The 20,806-nt window shown below is 38.6% G+C and overlaps 1 pseudogene; it reads right to left on the bottom strand.

The window, feature by feature from the left end:
• Positions 1-18,431, bottom strand: part of LOC116898528 — a 42,102-nt pseudogene extending 23,671 nt beyond the window's left edge.
• Positions 18,432-20,806: the final 2,375 nt, after the last annotated feature.

Below are 20,806 nucleotides of genomic sequence, written 5' to 3'. Positions count from 1 at the left end.
TGAAAGTCCATACTTCAGTAAATGGAAAAAATCACACATACACACACACACACACACACACACACACACACACACACACACATGTGTGTGTGCGTGTCAGTAAAATCTGAACACTTTTCAATTACAAGAGCATTCAAGTGCTAAAATAAAAAATCAATTTTTAAAATTTTGATGTCAACTTAGTTTCAAGCAAAGTATTAGTAATACTTTATTGCTACAACAGACAGTCATGACTGACCAGGAACTTTTAGCCAGATTTTGTCTCCTCATTATTAAAAAGGAAGTTGTATTTCTGTAGATACACTCAGGAGAGCAGTGAGGTTGCAAACCTTATATAGACTTCTGCTCTGAAAGCAGTCACTGTATACTGAAAAAGCAAAAATAAAAACAGTTGCCAAACAATGGAACAGCAACAGTAAAGGAAGCAGAACGACAAAGCAACTACGTACATCTCAGAGCTGGTGTGTCACAGACAGAATGCTACCTCTTTTGAGAAGAGAAGACTCATATAGTCAACAAACTGAGTCAGAACGCAGAGTGCTACATCAGAGGGGGAGACTGGCTCAGTGCAGAAGGCACGGAGAGTAAAGCAGTCATGCTCAGAGTCTACACGTAGTGTCAGTGTTTCCAGAACAACCTAATTAAAACAGTTTTGATGCCCTCTATCCCCCATTCATCTTAGTATCAATTGCGTTGTTAACTTCTGAGTTGTTCTCCGACAATGAATAAACTGTGGAAATCAGAAAGGATTGTGGAGACCCAGAGATGTGGAAGGACCCCAAAGATCAGGAAAGATTTTAAGCCTAGATCTTATAAAATGAGACACTTACTACAAAAAGCTGTATATGTCTTCAAAAAAAAGTTAGACCTTGAATTGTATGGTCCAAAATCACTGTCATAGAAACAGTTCTTCAGCACTGTGGAATTTGGAGTGTGTGTGAGTGTGTGTGTGTGTGTGTGTGTGTGTGTGTGTGTGTGTGTGTACACGCACGCACGCACACGCATTCAAACACCAATTATGGTTTACTACATATGTTATAATAATTCTTGAGTTTGCTAGGATACATTTTTGTCTCTAGTTTTAGCTTTTTATTTATTTTTTAAAATTATTTCTCTTATGTTTGAGATTATAATACAATTACATTATTTCTACCTTTTACACCTCTAAACCTTTCCATATTCTTTTCATTGCTTTATTTGAAATCTATGGCCTTTTTACATTATAGATAGATAGATAGATAGATAGATAGATAGATAGATAGATGATAGATAGATAGATAGATAGACAATCTTAATCCATCCATCTATGTATCTATCTATGTATCCATTTATATATGTGTCTGTCTCTCTATTTACATATCCTTAATGCATACCATGCTTAGACTACATAATGTTGCTTGTACATAATATTTTTGTGGTTGACCATTTGCCATTGGAGAGTCAGTGGCTGTACTCTTCCATTTTTAATTGGAAATAATACACTAAATTGTTCACTTTTAGGACTAAAGAACTAGTTCTTGCTACAGATTTATATTATTATAATATAATTAAAATACATTCTGAGAATAAACCTGCTTGGAAAATTAGTTTGATTATCTTGAAACTAACTAGAAATGGTTATTTAAAACTAATTTTGGAAAATAATCAGTAACAGAATAAGAAATTTCCTAATGAGTCATTCAAACAGTGGAATACCCTCCTTTTGAATTCTACTAAGTGTATTATTTGTCAAATTCAAAGACTGTACACCAAGAATTAGCTTTAGAATGTTTCTTAGAAAAAATATATAGTTAGGTAAGGAATCTGTGAAGGGAAAGAAAAAACTCTAAGAAATTAAAATGCATAAGAGTTCACTTGAAAATCACTTATAACTCAAACCAATCCCAAGTTTTAGCCAAACATTATAAGTAAAAAAAATGAAGAAAGAATTATTTCATTATGTGTTAATTTAAACCAGTATATGTCAACACATTATTTACAGATCTATATATTCATCAGCTATCCTCACAATAGTATCAAACAGCACTACAGCTAGCTCAGGGGTTATAAAGAAATCCTTTCTCTCTACCGAGCTTAAGCTCTTCCTCAGTCTTCTGAGATCCCTGGCCTGTCTAGAGTTGTTTTCTCTCAGCAGTGATGGAGATGCAAAAGAACAAAGATGCCAGGCAAGCACTCTTTAGGACTCAAATCAGAGATACTGCCATCCATCCACCAAATCTAAGTCACACAAAACCAGCTTTACAGTGAGAGATGGGAAGGGAACTTTACCAATAGGAGGCGTAGCAAACTTGCAAAATCTGTTGAAGAGTAAATGAAGATTGATACTTACATCTGCTATCAACAGTATTATTTTTATTGCTAAAAGGGGGAAGATTGTATATATTTTCCAACCAACCTTCAGACTCAAAATAAATAGAATCTATTTATTGAAAAAAAACCTTAACCATCTAATTATGTATTGATGCAGTCATCCTTTAAAGATAATGACATTTTAACATTCAAATCATAGTACCTAAAACAGATAATCTTAGTAACCTTTAGGTTGTTCTGTCCACAAGCAGAAGAAATGAGATCTGAAGTAGAATATGTATGCATATATACATACAGATCTCAATTTTTTCTAGCCTATCTAGTCAATGAGAAACAAATGGCAGATGCTATGACTGCCTACAATTTAATGATGGAACAGTGTGCCATTCCAACCATCATTTACTTCAGATAAGAGGTTGTTCTAATGCTGTTTTCTGAAGAAAAGGAGATTTGTCAACACAGAAAGCCTGGCTCTGCATATTATAATATGACAACATCCTTTTGTCTACAATAATCGATGACGATCATGCATTCTGTCACACACACACCTGTAAAGAGCTTACAACCCTACAGTCACAACATAAGCCCCACCTTTCCAAAATGCCCGCCTTAGACTCTACAGTAGTTGTTACCAGGGAAGAAATGTGAAAAGTCATCGAACACAGACATCCATAGAGGAACACAAACCCTCAAATGCACAGACTGAGCACACGCATAGTGCTGAGAATGCCTGGTTGCAACAAAGCTAATGAATGCATTGTTTTTAAATGGATTGCAAAGTGTTGTGCACAAATAGATGGCACTCTCGCTAAATACCCAGCATCGATCTATCACTACCTCTGCAAAACATGTAAAGGAGCTGTGTCTCTCTTGGGTTTTGTGAGTAATGACAGTTTAAGGAGAAAAATAGCATATGGTTAGAATCAACGCTGTGGCAAAGAATTAGATCATAATGGGCTATGGTAACACATGCAGTGTTTTATTTTATATTTTTTCTCTTCTTGAATGCTGTTATGATGCATGATAAGACTTCAGAAATTTGAAAGAGCTGTTGTGTCTATATATTACTTTTAAAGACAAAGAATTCCAGTACAAATTAGGAGAAACATAAAATTGTCATGCCAAAGATGTAAGAAACATGTTTACAATTGTATTTTATCACTTATGTTAACGTTATCTTTTTGGCTTCTGAAAATGGAAAATTCACAAATAGGATCCATGTCAGCCCCCTTTGGTCCTCTAACTTCTATTTATTCAGTAATAATTTTTTTAAAAGAAAGCAAGTAGTATTTGTACTACTATGTTTACATTTTCAAGCTTTGTGAGAACAATTTAGAAACATTTACTTTTGACAAAGTTGTATGTGATGGGAGAAAGGGAGAGATGAACAGAGCAAGTAGCTGGTGACTCGATCAGACCCAGCAACAGAGGGTTTCTATACTTTTCTTCTGTGTGGACTCTTAGTAACCATGGCAATGATGCTGCCTGCCAGCTCATAGTGCTTTGAAATCATGTCAATGGAAACTTTATGTACAGATATGATTGAATAGGGATAAGTGAAGTGGAGGATAAACTGGTTCACAGAAGGGAGGTGAGTCCCTGTTGGTGAACAGCCCCCTCCTCTAACTTAGTGATAACCTTTCCACTTGACTGGTCTTCACACAACCACCAACTCCCCCAGGCCCATTTTCTTCTTTGAGGAATTCTCTCATTTGCTGGTTTTACACAATAAGGAATGCCAGGTCTTTCGGCTACCGTGTCTTTATATCACAATTTTTAAATAAGAGTTCACTGCAGTCTTCGCCATTTACAATGATTATAAAACTTGGGTGGCACAATAGCACCACCCAGCAGCCATTACACATCGTTTATGCTTGTTGTTCTGTCTGACAAACTATCTGACAGAAGTAAGTTAAAGGAGGGAGGGTTTATTTGGGCTCACTGTTCGAAAGGCACACCCATCAGAACAGCAAAGGCTAGGCAGAGGTCATGGCAGCTGGGGAATGTGGCAGAAACTCTTCACATGGTACAGGCCCAGAAGGTTAGAGTTTGAGTAAAATTATATGTGGGTAACACTTTCAAAAGCCCTCTCCAGTAATTCACCTCCTCCAGGCCAGCCCATATCCTACAGCTTCTCCACAGTTCCACAAGTTAATGAACAAACATACATGGCAGAAGATCATGGGGCATTTTAGATGAAAATCATAGCACATGTCCTAACAAATGCTTTCAAACAGGCACCACCACAGACCGCGTGTGTATAACACAGCACGGATGTTAGGGCTTCCAGCCTCGGGTTCCAGAGTCCTGGAGGGTACTGGTGTGGTTATGCGTCACTTGACAAAGGTCTGTTGAAGTCGCAGAAGCAAACCTTCTGCTTCAATATTCTTACTTTGCCTTTAGCTTTCCCTGAGCTCAGTCTGTTCCCTTGCTGTATGGTGCCTTGAGTTTCTGGGATTCAGTGGTAAAGATCTTGTCTGCACGTGTAAAGACATGGAAAAAGTCAAGATTAATGCTCACACAATTTTAATCAAGACCTCTCTTCTTTCCCATTCCAAGATAGATATTAAAAGGTACCTGGGGTGGATTAAATAAACATTCGGGGCATTAATTTCTCCCTTCTTCCCTCCATGCTTCCTCTTCTCCTTCCTCCATATATTTCATTTTTTACAATGATTAACAGTGAGGAAGGAATGAGGTATATCCCACAGCAAGTCTGTGGGAGGCCAGAGGGCTAATTGAAGGGTCAGCTGGTTCTTTCTTCCCACCATGTCAGTTTCAAGGATCAAAATCTGGTTGTCAGGGTTACAGCTGAGCCATCTCACAGATGTCCTTCCTTTATCTCCTTTCCTTGTTGGTCTGTCATAATTTTAACTGAAAAGCTTTTAGACTTGCAATTTGGGTGTAAATATGCATTTAAATTATTTGAAAACATTTCACCAAAACAAAACAAGAACAAAATAAACAAACAAAACAACAACAACAAAAAAAAAAACCTGAGAGCCAGACCTTGGCTTTCAACAAATATCCTTGGTCTTTCTGTCTTCCTAAGACAGCATGCTTACAATACCAGGATTCAGTAAAGAGATTACTAGGTTTGGGATAAGATTCAGTCACAAAGTACTTGTTTACATGTGCAAAGTGATACATTTCACTCCAGTATGAATACATAGATGATTAATCTACTAACAAGTAGATTGCTCTGGACTTCTTAGAATTTCTCTACAAGAATGCAAAGACACAGTCAAATCAAAAGAATTTCTCACATGGATGGATAAAAATAAATACTTCATAAAATTATTGTATAAAAAGAAAACAACATTTTGCTGTCAAGAGTCTGTATGCTCTTGTATGCTGGTAATTGTTTGCAAAACTCAGCACTATTTGACTTTCATATACATTGCACTATTTATTATTATGGCCACAACCCTGGGAACCACTTCCCTAATTTCCTTACCATCTACTTTTGAGAACTCCTGTATGAATAAAATATTGGTGGAGAACACTGGGATTGGGAATTGAGATTCAGCAGATAAGAGTTGTGCAGCAAACACCTTGACTTCTCACTCAGTATTACTCTCACAATGGCATCACATAATCACAGCCTCAAACTCTGCAGAGCAGCCCTGACATTGGCACCTGTTTTTGTCCGAGTGGGGTCAGTCATTGTCTGCCTCCGATCCACCACCAACCAACATGAGATCATCCCCTCCGAGACTCCACACATACACCTGCCTTCTCCATCACCATTTTCATTCAGTTAACCTTCCCAGACACTGTTAAAAACACAATTCTATATCAACTCACTATCTACTTGAAATATTTAGTTCCTGTTTTTATGACTGAACCCTGGTTAATCCTACATTTCCTTCCTGATGGACCCTACGACCTCTAACAGATATAGCTAATGTTAATGATTATCAAGGCAGCTACCAATGACAGGGAGCATTTGTGAGCTAACCGGACTACTACATGTAGTTGGAAAGATATGTTTTCCCTATAAATGTATTATATAACTAAATCAATCATACCTCTGTCACACTTGAAAGCTTATGTTAGGTTGGAGTGGCAGTTGGAGGAGCAGACTAACATATGCTCCACAAATTTTAGTATAGTGATTATCTGGCACTTAATGAAAAAATTTCAGTTTTTAATTTAAATAGCAATTTTTACAAATAATTTTTATAAGTATATATTTTCTGTAATAGTTTTTGAAATAATAGTTACAACCCTTGATTACTCCATAACAACAGGCTGTGAGAAATGGTGACTAGGAACTTATCATATAGTGACTTAGCACCATCTCGTGGAATATCAGAGGAACTGTCAGGAAAATGTGGCGCAGTAATGCTGGCACTAGATATCTGAAAAGTTTCGATGTATCTAAATTCTACTTCTCAAATGTTCAAAACATGCTGCTTTTTAAATTCAAACAAAACCAAATTTTTTACAGAAACCACCTAATCCAAACTTATCCTTATCTGACATGGCTATATACAACAGCATATACAGTCACTATACACAGGGACTTCAGATTTTAAGCAAAAGCTATGCATGCTGAAGATATTAAAATAAATATTTCAACATTAAGATGCTTTGTCTTAAGAACCCATTTATGATCCTGGTGAAGTAATGCATACCTTGAATTCTATCACCCAAGAGATCACAGGAAGAACTAAGCTTCCATGCTAACGTGGGCTACAGGATGAGACCCTATCTGTACTCTAATTCATGCAAGCACACATACACACATGCATACATACGTAACTCATACACTCTGTAACATTTCTTTCAGGAATTTTTAGATATTCAATTTTAAAAATGCCAAAAGTAGTGTTAATGCATGGAAATACTAAATTGCTAACTTCAATACCAAATTCATGAATGTGAAAAAAATTGTGAACATCATTGACTCCCACTTATTGACTCTCAAGTACAAGAGGGGAGGTCACAATCAGAATGGCTGATATATCATGATAAGGAATATCATTTCATTTATTTAGTTCCAGGAGGAGAAAGAAGGGACCAAGTCAATTCTCTCTCTCTCTCTCTCTCTCTCTCTCTCTCTCTCTCTCTCTCTCTCTCTCTCTCTCTCTTTCCTTTCTCTCTCTCTCCCCCTCCTTCCTTCTCCTCCTTTCCTCCTCTCTCCCTCCTTCTCTTACTATTAGCAGCATTCTTACTTTATATTGCAGTAATTAAGCCATCAAAAAGCAACATATGCAGAAAAAGGTAAGGGTTGGTTTATCCCACAATTTACAGTCCATTATGAAAGGAAGTCAGGAACTTGAAGCAGGAACCAAAGTAGAGTCAAAGAGAAACATTGTTTAATGAGTTGTTCCCCATGCTTGCTCATTGTGGTTTCTATACAATGGAAGACCACTTGACCACAAGTAGCAACACCCACATGGACTGGGTTGCTACACTCACCATTAATTTTGTTTTAAAAGCAAAACAAAAAAAACAAAAACAAAAACAAAAACAAAAACAAAAAAATTAGGAACTTGAGTATCCTTCAAAATTTAATACAGCAGTAAATGTTGTCAACACCATAGTATGAGATGAAACCCAGTCTTGAAACCTCTATTTTGCATTTGACTATTTTAATTTGAGGTGTATGTAGAAGTATACAAAATGTAAAGGTTTTACAAACTCAAAAACATTCCAGGGTGCTCATTCCAGTGTGGGTTAAGAGTGGTATAAAAAGTCCTCCCAAGTCTAAGATATCCAAGGGGCAATGGTGCCTCAATTACCAGGAAAGGAAAATAGGAAGACATCCCTGTGACTCCAGAATTGTTATACCTGGTAAGACTTATCCAAGCCACAATGTTAGAAAACGCTGGTCCATGTTTCTTTCAACATAAAAGGGGTTAGGGTGGCTGTCCCAGGAGCATTCTCTCCTGTTTCCTCACAGGCATATCCTGTTATGATAACTAAAAAATACAAACCTTTTATCAGGAATGATTGTTAACATAGCAAAAGGCACAAATTCATATCACGACCCTGGAAGGAACCAATGTTTCACCTTAGGGAAAAAAAATGAGTTTTATGACCGTTTATATTTTTAACTTCAAATGAACCAGGATCAACTTTTACATTCACCACCTGTCACTCAGCTGCCTCAGACACAGTTCTCAAGCTCTGACTCTAAACACCAGGCCATCACCTCAACCCTAACCCCACCGATACATAGTCTTTGCCCTGAACTTCCGACTGCCTGGACTCTGAATCTCCAGCTACCCAAGTAGGGACAAGACATTCACCGTCAAACTTAACACTTCACACGGATAAGGCCATGGATGCAATATGCTATAAAGCTATGGGTCGTCCCTCCTCTACACCCTGCCATCACCACCCCATTGATTACGCCCTTACCCTGCTTGAGCTTAGACTCCCCACATCCTTGAGTTCTGTAGTGATGCCTGCTTTCTCACCATCAGAAATCGCTGGCTCAGCACATCCCTTGTCTCCACTTGATGCAATGCTTGACATCAAGCCTGGTATAGGACGATGTCCTCTGGGGCCTCATATGTCACCTTTCCTGTCTTCCCTTATTTCCCACTCCTGGTAATACTGGTAAAACTTCTGTATTCTTTGTGTAGCTTTAGAGATGAATTGTTCTGAAATGATCTTCAGGAGTCAAAGGAGAGGGTGGGGAAGGGAAGAAAAGGGAAGAGGAAGAGGAAGCCAAAATTGAAAATAGTTGGCTATGATTTCTAAAACAGAAAACTCTGGACAGAAAATATTAAAATGAATGCTTATTCTTAGAACATATCTGAAATGTTATACCTAGCCTTCACATGTTAACATTTAAAAATCTGGAAAATGAAGTATGAATTTATCAGTGACTAATATGTAAATGTAAGGCAGCATACTGTGGTTACTACAACCTTCAAATTTTGCCATGCAGTAAAATAGTTTCAGAAGTCCATTTCTGCCTTTTTTGGAAAGTGGACCTCCAGTACTCTTATCCCTTTTCTGAAATTTAATGTGGCCCAACATAGAGAAATTTTAGAAATGGAGACAAGTTTAATATTGTCTGGCCCTGTTATAGCCAAGGAGATGCAGAAAACATATTAGCTCATAATACAGATTTTAAAAAGCATAAACTAATCCAGGGATAAGGACAGTAGTCCTCCTTGGGACCAGCAAGGCTTTGCTTTATAGGCTTGTTTATCATTCTTAGAAAGTAGTTTACAGAGGGAATTAGGTTATTGACACTATGTGATGCTACTGAGATCACTTGTAGGTCACTGTCAGATGCCAATAGATTAATATGGGAACAATGGAAGATACATGTGTATGTCCAGGACCCTAAACAGGTAGATAATTGTTGTTGACTCCAATTCATTTGAACACTGCCTGTTCCTTCTGTAAATGTTTATCACTTTGTATCCACTACAGACTGTTTTGGTAGACTACATGATGACACGGTATAATTTTGCAGGAATACATGAATGTGATTATGTCCTAGTGGATTATTTTTTACTCTGTCCCTTTTTTGGTATGATATGGATCATATGGAAAAATTCAAGTTTTTTTCTAAGTTCAGAAATGGAGAGTGGAAGGATGACTCAGAATTCAGTAACAGCTCCAGGGACCTTACTATGCGTCAGACTTTCAGACTACAGCCTCAAGATTGTTCAAATTCTGATGGCTCGAGCCATGTCAACATGAACAGATTTAAATAGAGAGAATGATGCCCAGTGCCCACAGCAATAACAACAGACTCGCCTGATGCAGTGGTGCAGCCAATGCACATCTTCACAAACCAATGTCAATCATGCACAGGCTATGCTTTTTCTAAGGGTTTTGCTTTGTTTTGTAGCTGCTCTGCTAAAAATGCACCTAGTTTGCCAAATCTTACTCCACTTTTAGGTAGTTTATACATTTCTTAATTCCAAGTTGCCTTTACAACAACTTACAAAGCCACAATTATTAAAATTCCATACTAACTACTGGAAAAATATTAAATGACATGGGCATATAGCACCATCTAATGATAAATCCATTTATTTATAGGACGGTTTTATTTCATTGACAAATGGTATCATAAGAAAATGCCATGATTCCACTTAGTAAGTAGATTTTCTCAAGAAGTTCGAATCCCTGGTTTTGTTACTGATATGACCCCTCTATTAGTTTACAGTGTGATTAAAAAATAAGCCATCTTGTAATTACTATTAGCAAGAGGTCTGCAAATGATCCTACTCCAGGCACACTCGACACCTGTTACCTATTATCTTCAAATCTACTCTTCCTGGAGGTCGGTGGCAGGATAAAGCTCAGTCTGGTAAAGCCCCTTCCTGCGAGCTTCTGCAGCAGAGGGAGCCTGCGCCTGAAGAAAGACTTCCCTCCTCCACGTGTGCCTCTCCTTTCTGGCTCCGCAGTGCTTACCTGGCAAGTGGGGCAGCCCAGTGAGCTCACCCGGGGAGGTTTCGCAACGCCATGTGGAAACTTTCCCAGAAAGTTCTGCAGATGCCACAGCAGCTTGGCAGCAAGGTCAACAGCACCTTCTTAGACAATTTCCAACAAGAACAAAAAATGTTCTTCACACACACACACACACACACACACACACACACACACACACACACACACACACGGGGGATGGGTAGAATCTTACCAACACAGACTGTATTCTGTGCCAAGAAGCCTCAAGATACTATTAAAGAGTTGTTATTCAAAAATATATTTGCTTACCACAGTTAACTAAAATCACAAAGGATGACAACAAAAAGATTCCTAAAAATTTCAGAAATGTTTAAATATCTCTAATACTCAGGTTTTAAAGAGAATCTTCAAGAGGAATTTTTATATATTTGAAGCAAATGAAAATGAAATGACAACATCATCTTCTTCCTAGCTACCTACAAGTCTGCCAGGAATGGTGCTGGCCTATTTGAGGAATCTAATCTAAATTTTTATGCATCCATATACCTGATTACGAAAGTGGATGGTTGAAAAAGAATCTACCAGTTTCAGTTTTAGTGAACACGTGTAGAGCCATTCGTTCTGAAAATGCAATTTGAGCCAGCTTTTGTAATAGCACGGAGAGTTCTAATGAGGATGGAACCGTAAGCTGTGAAGCATCATTTGGAAAGCTCTGTTTATCTGGATTTGTAGTTCGCCTCAAATTTTAAACCACGTGGTGCTTACAGCCTAGTGACATGGTCAGTGTCCCATGAGCTCCATGACCATCAGGAAAAAAGACATCTGACATAAAGTCTGTGACCTTTCTCCATTTAGAAAGTCAGACTCCAGGGTCAAGGATGTAGCTCAGTGGTAGAGCATTTGCCTAGCATGTGCAAGGCCCTAGATTTAATCACCAGGCTTACAAATGAATAAATATTAAGTAAATGTCCGAACACTGAAATAGTTTACTTTACGCTTCTTAGTGAATTTGTTCAAACATATACTTGGTTACAAAAAAAAAAAAATAATGAGGGGTTGGGGATTTAGCTCAGTGGTAGAGCGCTTGCCTAGGAAGCACAAGGCCCTGGGGTCGGTCCCCAGCTCCGAAAAAAAAAGAACCAAAAAAAAATAATAATAATAATGTAGACTTATCTTTAGCCCATTGTTAACATGTAATTGCAACACAGCTAAATAAATTTATATAAAATACATTACTCACTAAAGAAGGCTTTCTTTTTCTCTAGCAGGACCCTTCGGTTGGGAACTGAGATGGCAACATGAATCAGCTTTCTCTGTTATGTTTACTGTTTGCTTGGTTCCATCTCTGGTTCTCCTCGCTCTGCCTAGGACTGTGAGGAGGCCCCAAGTGTAGCAAGTGCAAACCGAGAGTCAAGATAACTACAATAACATTCCTCACTAAACCTGCGTTGGCTTGAGTTATCTAAACATTCATCAAGTACCCTTAGTAAGTCAAATCAGATAGGAAGCAAGGTGCAATATGTTAGAGGTTTTGTACATTCTAGAATAAATTGTACAATTATTAAAATACTATTTTGTCTGCCCAGCTTATTGATTTGTACATGGACAGACTTCTTTCTGCTATGGAGGCTGTGGATCCTTTGATGGTTGATATTATGTTTCATTTCAGAGTTTCTCCTTTTGTCATCACCACTCCAGCACTATGAAGCTTACATTACTACTTAGTAATCATTTAATTTGTTCTGATTCCTATCTGAGATATCATGAGAATCATGGTGAAAACATTTTAAAGACATAAATTATCATTAACTGAGAAAATGGTGGGGGGGACTCCAACAGAATGACCATCAACCATTGCAACATCATGAAGATAAAATTAAAAATTATTTCAGCATTGAATAAATCAGTCTTCTTGTTCCTTGCCCTAAGCACATTTATCTTCAAATCTGTGGCGTTAAAAGGAAAGTAACTTAATTATGGCTCATTACCTGCATGTGAAATGTACCATATTACTGAAGCTAAAGAAACAACTTCAGGTTTGTAGTTGTAACTATTAGTTACATAAAGTGCTATTAAAATGTTGGATCTTGACTATTGAAATAAAATAGAATGTAAAATTTGGTAACTAAAGAGGCAATGGTGGTGAGGAGGGTGGTAAAGAGGAGGGTCAGAGAATTAAAACATTTTTTATCAATATGTGAATAGGTGATTGGGAGTTTGAAATCACAGAGGTGATCAGCTCAAGATTTGAGTAGCAAAGATTGGCAAGCTGAATAAAAATAAATTTAGGATTAGCATACCAAAACAGCATGAGATGTATATCATTGAGGTTTGTCAGATCAACAACAGCAAGAAACCTACACTGTGTTTTGGCTTACTTTGATAAATTAAATTAATAACAACAACAATTCCAGTGCAGAAAAGGTTCAGATAGGGCACAGTTTTATATACCTGAGGTATTTAATTTTTTAAATTCATATATGAGTCATGTTAGTTAATTGATTCTGGCACTGGAGATTAAAACCATCGATTGATACACAATAAACACACAGTTCTAACATCCAGACACCCAAAGCCCTGTTTATTTTTTAAAGTTTCTTAGAGATTGTGTCTCGTCTCTCTCCTCAATCTCGCGTCAGGCATCCCTGCCATTGGATGGTGTTCTAAAATCATGAAGCTAAAAGCAAGCAAGCAAACAAAAGCTCCATCAGCAACCAACGAGTTTAAATGTATGTATGTAAGAAGACATTTAGTGCACAGCCGTGGTCATAATCTCCCAAATCAAACTATCTACAATTGAAGAGAGAGCAGTCACCAGCAGCCTGCAAGTGTGGGGACTAGAAACAATGTAATCAACGGAAACATTTCATTCTGAAAATATTCATCTAAGAAGCATTTTGTTCTGAAGGTGAGAAATGATTATTCACATTGATCTTCACAGTAGTATTTTATAAAGCATTTCCCACCAATTTCTGGAGTTGAACGAAGAATTAGTAATGTAGACACAAGAACCTGATTGCCAGGATGGACTTAGCTGTAATATTTATACAGGTTTTTATCCTTTCTAATTTAGCAAATTCTCTATACCTCCATTGTCTCCTAGAAAATAGTTCCTACATTTGATGTTTGTTTTGTAAGTTTAAAAAAAAGAAATATCTGTTGAGAATGTACAATCACCTCAGGTTGATAATCATGCAAATTTTTCATTTAGTTAAAAAAACTAAAATGTTGGAGTATTAATTTACTCCAAATAACAAATGAGGAAACAGAACCAAGGACCACCTCCTTCCAAACTCCCAACTGTTTGTGTAATAAAATTAAGAGAAAAAATGCAAATGACCCAACAAATAGTTAAAGTATGTCATTAAACAATGGTTGCTCAAGCAGATCTCATTTTACAAGACTGGGGCATGTGACTGGGCGTGTGTATGAAGGTCACAGGGTACTTTGCAGGGATTGTCTTTCGCCTTATACCATGTGGATTCCAGGAAGGGAATTCAGGCCCTTCTAAAGAAAAGAGTAATTTTATCTCCTAAAATATGATACTGGCCTGCAAACTCAGGTTTCTAACTTAGAAAAGAATTGACTGAAAGTAGATTTTAATATATATATATATATGTATGTATATATATATATGATGTATTTATATTTAGTAGTCATCTTTCTACTTTTAATACATGATGTGTTCAGTGAGATTAATTTTAAGAGAAGACTAGGTACAGCCTTCCTTCATACCACTCAAATTTTCACACACCAATCCTTTCCTTGTTATCACATAAAACAAAGAGGAACACTCCTCCATTGTTGGTGGGATTGCAGACTGGTACAACCATTCTGGAAATCAGTCTGGAGGTTCCTCAGAAAATTGGACATTGAATTGCCTGAGGATCCAGCTATACCTCTCTTGAGCATATACCCAAAAGATGCCCCAACATATAAAAAAGACACGTGCTCTACTATGTTCATCGCAGCCTTATTTATAATAGCCAGAAGCTGGAAAGAACCCAGATGCCCTTCAACAGAGGAATGGATACAGAAAATGTGGTACATCTACACAATGGAATATTACTCAGCTATCAAAAACAACGACTTTATGAAATTAGGGCAAATGGTTGAACTGGAAAATATCATCCTGAGTGGTAACCCAATCACAGAAAAAAACACACATGGTATGCACTCATTGATAAGTGGCTATTAGCCCAAATGCTTGAATTACCCTAGTTGCCTAGAACAAATGAAACTCAAGACGGATGATCAAAATGTGAATGCTTCACTCCTTTTTTAAAAGGGGAACAAGAATACCCTTGGCAGGGAAGAGAGAGGCAAAGATTGAAACAGACACAGAAGGAACACCCATTCAGAGCCTGCCCCACATGTGGCCCATACATATACAGCCACCCAATTAGACAAGATGGATGAAGCAAAGAAGTGCAGGCCGACAGGAGTCGGATATAGATCGCTCCTGAGAGACACAGCCAGAATACAGCAAACACAGAGGCGAATGCCAGCAGCAAACCACTGAACTAAGAATAGGACCCCCGTCGAAGGAATCAGAGAAAGAACTAGAAGAGCTTGAAGGGACTCGAGACCCCTTATGAACAAGAATGCCAAGCAACCAGAGCTTCCAGGGACTAAGCCACTACCTAAAGACTATACATGGACTGACCCTGGACTCTGACCTCATAGGCAGCAATGAATATCCTAGTAAGAGCATCAGTGGAAGGGGAAGCCCTTGGTCCTGCTAAGACTGAACCCCCAGTGAACTAGATTGTTGGGGGGAGGGTGGCAATGGGGGGAGGATGGGGAGGGGAACACCCATAAAGAAGGGGAGGGGAGGGATTAGGGGGATGTTTGCCCAGAAACCGGGAAAGGGAATAACACTCGAAATGTAAATAAGAAATACTCAAGTTAATAAGAAAAAAATTGAATTAATCAAGCTCTACTATTGAATTAGAGGAATTATATTCCATATGTTTTCCATAAACCAAAAGGACAATATTGCATTCCTTATTCAGTTTCAACATCAATGTCAGACATGTCCAATCACATGTTCAAAGTCAGGAGCTCGTGAACGAGGAAGGCAGGGCTGGATTCCTGTTCTCTCACTTACAAGCTGCGGCTCTCCAGTACACCCCATGGCCTCTCCAAAACTTCATAAAGAAAATACTACTTCTGACATTCCAACCTGATTCTACAATCACTTTTCAAAGGATAAAACCATTCTGACTGAACCATCACATTATACTGACATACGCCTATAAGATGAAAATTTCCGTAAGAACAACAGCAAAACTGAAAACCAGAATAGCAGTGTCAGAGCATAAAGAAACCGTGATCAACAAACTGAAGCCTGAGAGAGCTGTAGCCCTCATTACCCTACCACCATCTATCTATCTATCCAATGAAGACATAGAAAGATGGCTACAACAAGATATCTACCCCATAGTTCCACCATCACGCCAAAGGGAGTGACAGTGCCTTGTGCAGAGGTTAACTTGTGAGAGACCGCTGTCATTTTGGTGGGTAAATGGCGTTTTAACGCCAGAAGCACAAGGCAGTAGTGCTACCATAAGACCAGTAGAGGGCAATAGTGTTCCAGCAGAATGCCGTTTTCAATCAGGCCGCCTTGAAAAGGCGTGGGAAGCCAAAGAAAGCTAGTATTACCCATTTCCTCACCTGAAGGTCCATTGTCTAACTCATGATTAGCAGAGATTCAGCCCAGGCATCAAATACATACAGATATACATATGTATGTATGTATGTATGTATGTATGTATGTATGTATGTATGTATGTATGTGTACTTAGATTTAATAAAATTCTTGCAGTTATCGATTTTGGTTTTGTCACAATAAATAAAATATTTTCTAAAATAGTCATTGGAAGGAGGGAAGAAAATGGTTGTAAGAGGGGATGGGGGGAGAACCGGATGGAGTGGGGAAAGCCAGAAGAGAGGGCCAGGAGAGTGAATGAAAATCGGGCTAGAGGTGGGCATCTGGATAGCCTGCCAGAGACCTAGAATGGGGAGAGGCTCCAGGGAGTCTGTGAGGGTGACTCTAGCTGAGGCTTCTTGCTGTGGGGGATATGGATCCTGAAGTGGCCACCTCCTGTAAGCCAGGGAGGACTCCCAGTGGAGGGATAAAGACACAAACCCACTCACAAAAACCTTTGATCCAAAATCTGTACAGCCTACAAGTTCAGGAATAAAGACGGAGCAGAGACTGAGGGAACGGCCAACCAATGGAATGGTCCAACCTGGAATGGGACCCAACCCATGCACAAGAACTAACTAGAGCAGGGGATGTCCCTGACTCTGTTGCCTGCCTATTCCTCTACCTGGGCTGCCTTGTCTGGCCTCCATGGGGAGGATACAACTTGTCCTGCAGTGACTTGAAGTGCCAGGGTGGGTTGGTACCCAGGGAGGCCTTCCCCTACTCAGAGAAGGAGTGGGGATTGGAGGAGGGACTGTGACAGGGCAGGGACAAGTAGAGAGGAGGTGGCTAAGATCAGATGTAAAGTGAATAAATAAATACATGGAAAAATAAAAGAGAAAAAACAAAGTTAGGCTGCAGTCCAAATTCTAAAAGCTATTATATCACAAGCAATATATAAAATATTCCCAGCATGAAATCCTCATTAGCTGTAGCCAAAAAGACCTGTTACCCAAATTACCAAAACATTTATGTCCTATATTCTGTACCCTATGTCTTCCTCATTAAACCAACACCTATTATTCAGTCAATTTGCTTGCTTCCTAGAAATTGAATAGCTGATAAAGTGTATGATTTCTGCACCACACTGACCTGGTCTGAATCCTGCATCCTGCATCTGCCACTCATTAATGTAGTGACCTTGAAGACTCCCCAGACTTCATAGCTTCAGTTCCCCGATCTGCAAAATGAAAGTGTTTCATGCTATCATGTGTGAATCAAATTGAAAGATGTATGAAAATGCTTATACGACTTCAAAAAATAAAATGCATGTGGTTAAGTTACTTTTCTGTTGCTATGTACAAAAATCCTTGCCTGCACTTAAGTTTTTTGCCTTAAGGATTAAATCCAGTAAATAAAGAAGGATTTGTCGGTCATGTAAGACTGCAGCTACTGAAATGTCCATTTACAAATGAAAACTACAGCCTTAGGAAGTTTACTCTTTTAAAACTTTGGAAGGCTAATCATTATAATGAGTATTATGATCTTGAATAAGTGATTTACTACTTGAAACAAAGATTTACATGAAGTATAAAGGAAAAGTAATTGCCAGACTTTGACTAAGTTGAAAAATCTTTTGTTAAGTAATAGAAGGGATAAAGTCTGAGTTCAAAACAATAATCACAAAATAAGGAAGAAAATATTTTATAACCATAACAAAAATACTGACAATATATCAATAACATTAATAAGCTATCGGTAACATTAATATATCAAAGTTAATCAAGTTTCAGATCAGAAAAGTTATAGGAAACTGAGAAATTGGAGTGGAAGCAGAGACACAAACAGACAAGGAAATACGTAGACTCTTCGCTACTTACGACTCCCCACACACCTATGTCTTCTCACACAGGATAGGTCACATCCCCGAAACATGCTCAAGAGGCTTGGAATGAAGGGACTCGCCTGTATTGGACACCTTATTAACAACGATGTCTGCATTTCCACTGACTCCATTATTGGTCTGAACTATGCAGTGTACACCTTGTATTCGTGTGATTCCAGCCACATCAAGGTCCATGGCACAGCCCAAGCTGAGATAGGAACCCTGTCCTTAATGTGAAGGCCATCCCCATCTTGTAGAATCCAAATCCCACTGATATAAAATGGTTTGACACTGGTACAGAGCCTGGTGTGGAGCCCACCAGTGTCTTCACTGCCTTGCGGAATGTCAGAGGTCACTTGAAGAGTGAATCTGAAAGGGACATTCTCTCGCCGTATTCTGTGGACCCCCATGATATTTTGATGGGCATAAACCACAAGATATAGGATACTTCACTCAAGGTTACATTGATGGCTCTTGTACCACCAGCTCCTTAGCCCACTTTGCTAAGCTCATCTATACAGCCTTGTTATGATGGAAGGATTCATGACTACAGCTGGATTATTACCACCATGTAAAAGCCTGTGAGCAGCCCCTATGATAAAGTGTGGTGTGGTGTTTGTAGGACTTCTTGATGAAGAAACTGCATCATCTAGCACTGCCAAGACCGTGGGCAAGGGCATCCAGAACTGAGACGGAAAGTTGTTGGCCTGGTCTTCCACAGGCCTACTTCCATCGTGTCTGTGGAAATCTCAAACATTTTACCTTTTCATTGACTGACGAGTGTTTGACTGGATTTGCCATATCAGGAAAGCCCTGGTGAGACCACACGGCTGCAGGAGATGTCTTGTACATCTTTCCCTGGTTGAACTTGAAAGTGTCTGATGACAGTGAAGAAGCTGCCAGCCCCGGCCTTGGTAAACATGCTTGCCAAATAGTCCTTGCATGATATAGAGTATATTAGATTCCCTAAGTTGGCTCCAGCACCTTTCTTCTTGTCTAAAGGAAAAGGGAAATACTTTGACTTTTGCTGTTAGGAGGAATCACAGATTTATTCAAATATTTACTTATTTTTTTTTCTTTCTCTGCCCAACATGTTTGGTATATTAGGTTGGTGGTCAGCTGGTGACAGAAAGCAATGTTCTGCTATGTGGTTTTGCAAGTCTTACTTCTCACTGGGAACTATGTCTCTATTATTCAGCTGAAGCCCCACCCGAAACTGAGTCCCAAATAATTCCATGATAAAGCATTTGTATCATCAGTTTATAGGATCTTTGCCTGCCGCAGCTTTTTAAGATCATTTGAGATACAGATGCTTATAATAGAAATAAGAAACAATGCGTTTTAAATTCTTGCTGTTTTTAGATGGCTGTTGCTCTCTTATGCACCTCGATTCAAGGTCCCAGTAACCTCTACAATGCAGAGCCTACAATTCAATCTTTCTGTTATTTAACCTCTCAAGAACATTGTTCATAGCAGACATATCTTCTGCATGTGGATTCCAAATGCAACACAAGTCTGATTCTCTTCCTGCTAATCTTTGTTCAGTTTACCTGTCTTCATAACATCTTACTATGTTTTTTTAAAAAAGTTAGAGTTCTTTATTTATTATGTATAGTATTTTACATGCATGTATGCCTGCAGGCCAGGACAGTGCACCAGATTTCATTATGGATGATTGAGAGCCACTATGTGAGTGCTGGGAATTGAATCCAGAACCTCAGAGTGGTCAGTGCTCTTAACCTCTGAGCCATCTCTCCAGTCCAACATCTTATTATCTTTTAAATCTTCATTTACTATAACTGTGTGTGTGTTCACTGTGCACACAGAGAGGACAGAGGATAACTTGTGAGTTGTGGAGTATGTTCTCATGTGGGTTCCAGTGCTTACAGAGCAAGTGCTTTTACCTGCTGAGCTTTCTCACTGGCTCCTATAGTCTACAATCTCAGTACCCGCCTGTCTAATCCAGCCACACGATGCTATTTTTGTTTTATGTGTGGGTTTTATTTCCTAAAATGAAAATTGAGTTTTGCCATGTTGTCAGGGCTGGCCTCGTTATTCATAGTCCGACTGCTTCAGTCTCCTGGGTGCTGGGATTACAGGCATACGACCCCATGACTTTCAATGCTCTCTCTATACTAATGATTCTCAAATGGAGCTCTTACACCCCATCTTTTCCTCTTGACTGGCATAGTCGGTTGCCTCTTCAACTTCTCTACCTGGTATTTCAGTTATTTCAGAAGTGACATATCGGATATGATCCAGTCTGCTTCCATTAAAACCACTGGAACTTTTTGCTACACTACAGCACATTGAACTTCTATTCTCCCTGCTAATTCAGTTTTTCAATCTAAACCTTTTCATGCCATTTTTAAGTTTTGTTTTCATGTAACTTTGCAAGTCTTTTGCATAATATATGATGACTCCCAGTTTGGTGTTTTTTATGAGATTCTGGAGTGTATGAATACATGCTTCTTGTGCCTTTTCCTTCTCCTTCTGTTTGTTTTGTTCTATTCCAGTGCATTAGTTTTTGTTTTATCTTATTTCATTGTTTTAAAAACAGTTTTCTCTTT

This window comes from Rattus rattus, chromosome 4 (assembly GCF_011064425.1).
Source record: "Rattus rattus isolate New Zealand chromosome 4, Rrattus_CSIRO_v1, whole genome shotgun sequence".
Classification (NCBI taxonomy): Eukaryota; Metazoa; Chordata; class Mammalia; order Rodentia; family Muridae; genus Rattus; species Rattus rattus.
Note: the sequence above shows the minus strand (reverse complement) of the source record. Positions and strands in the feature narration are given on the sequence as shown.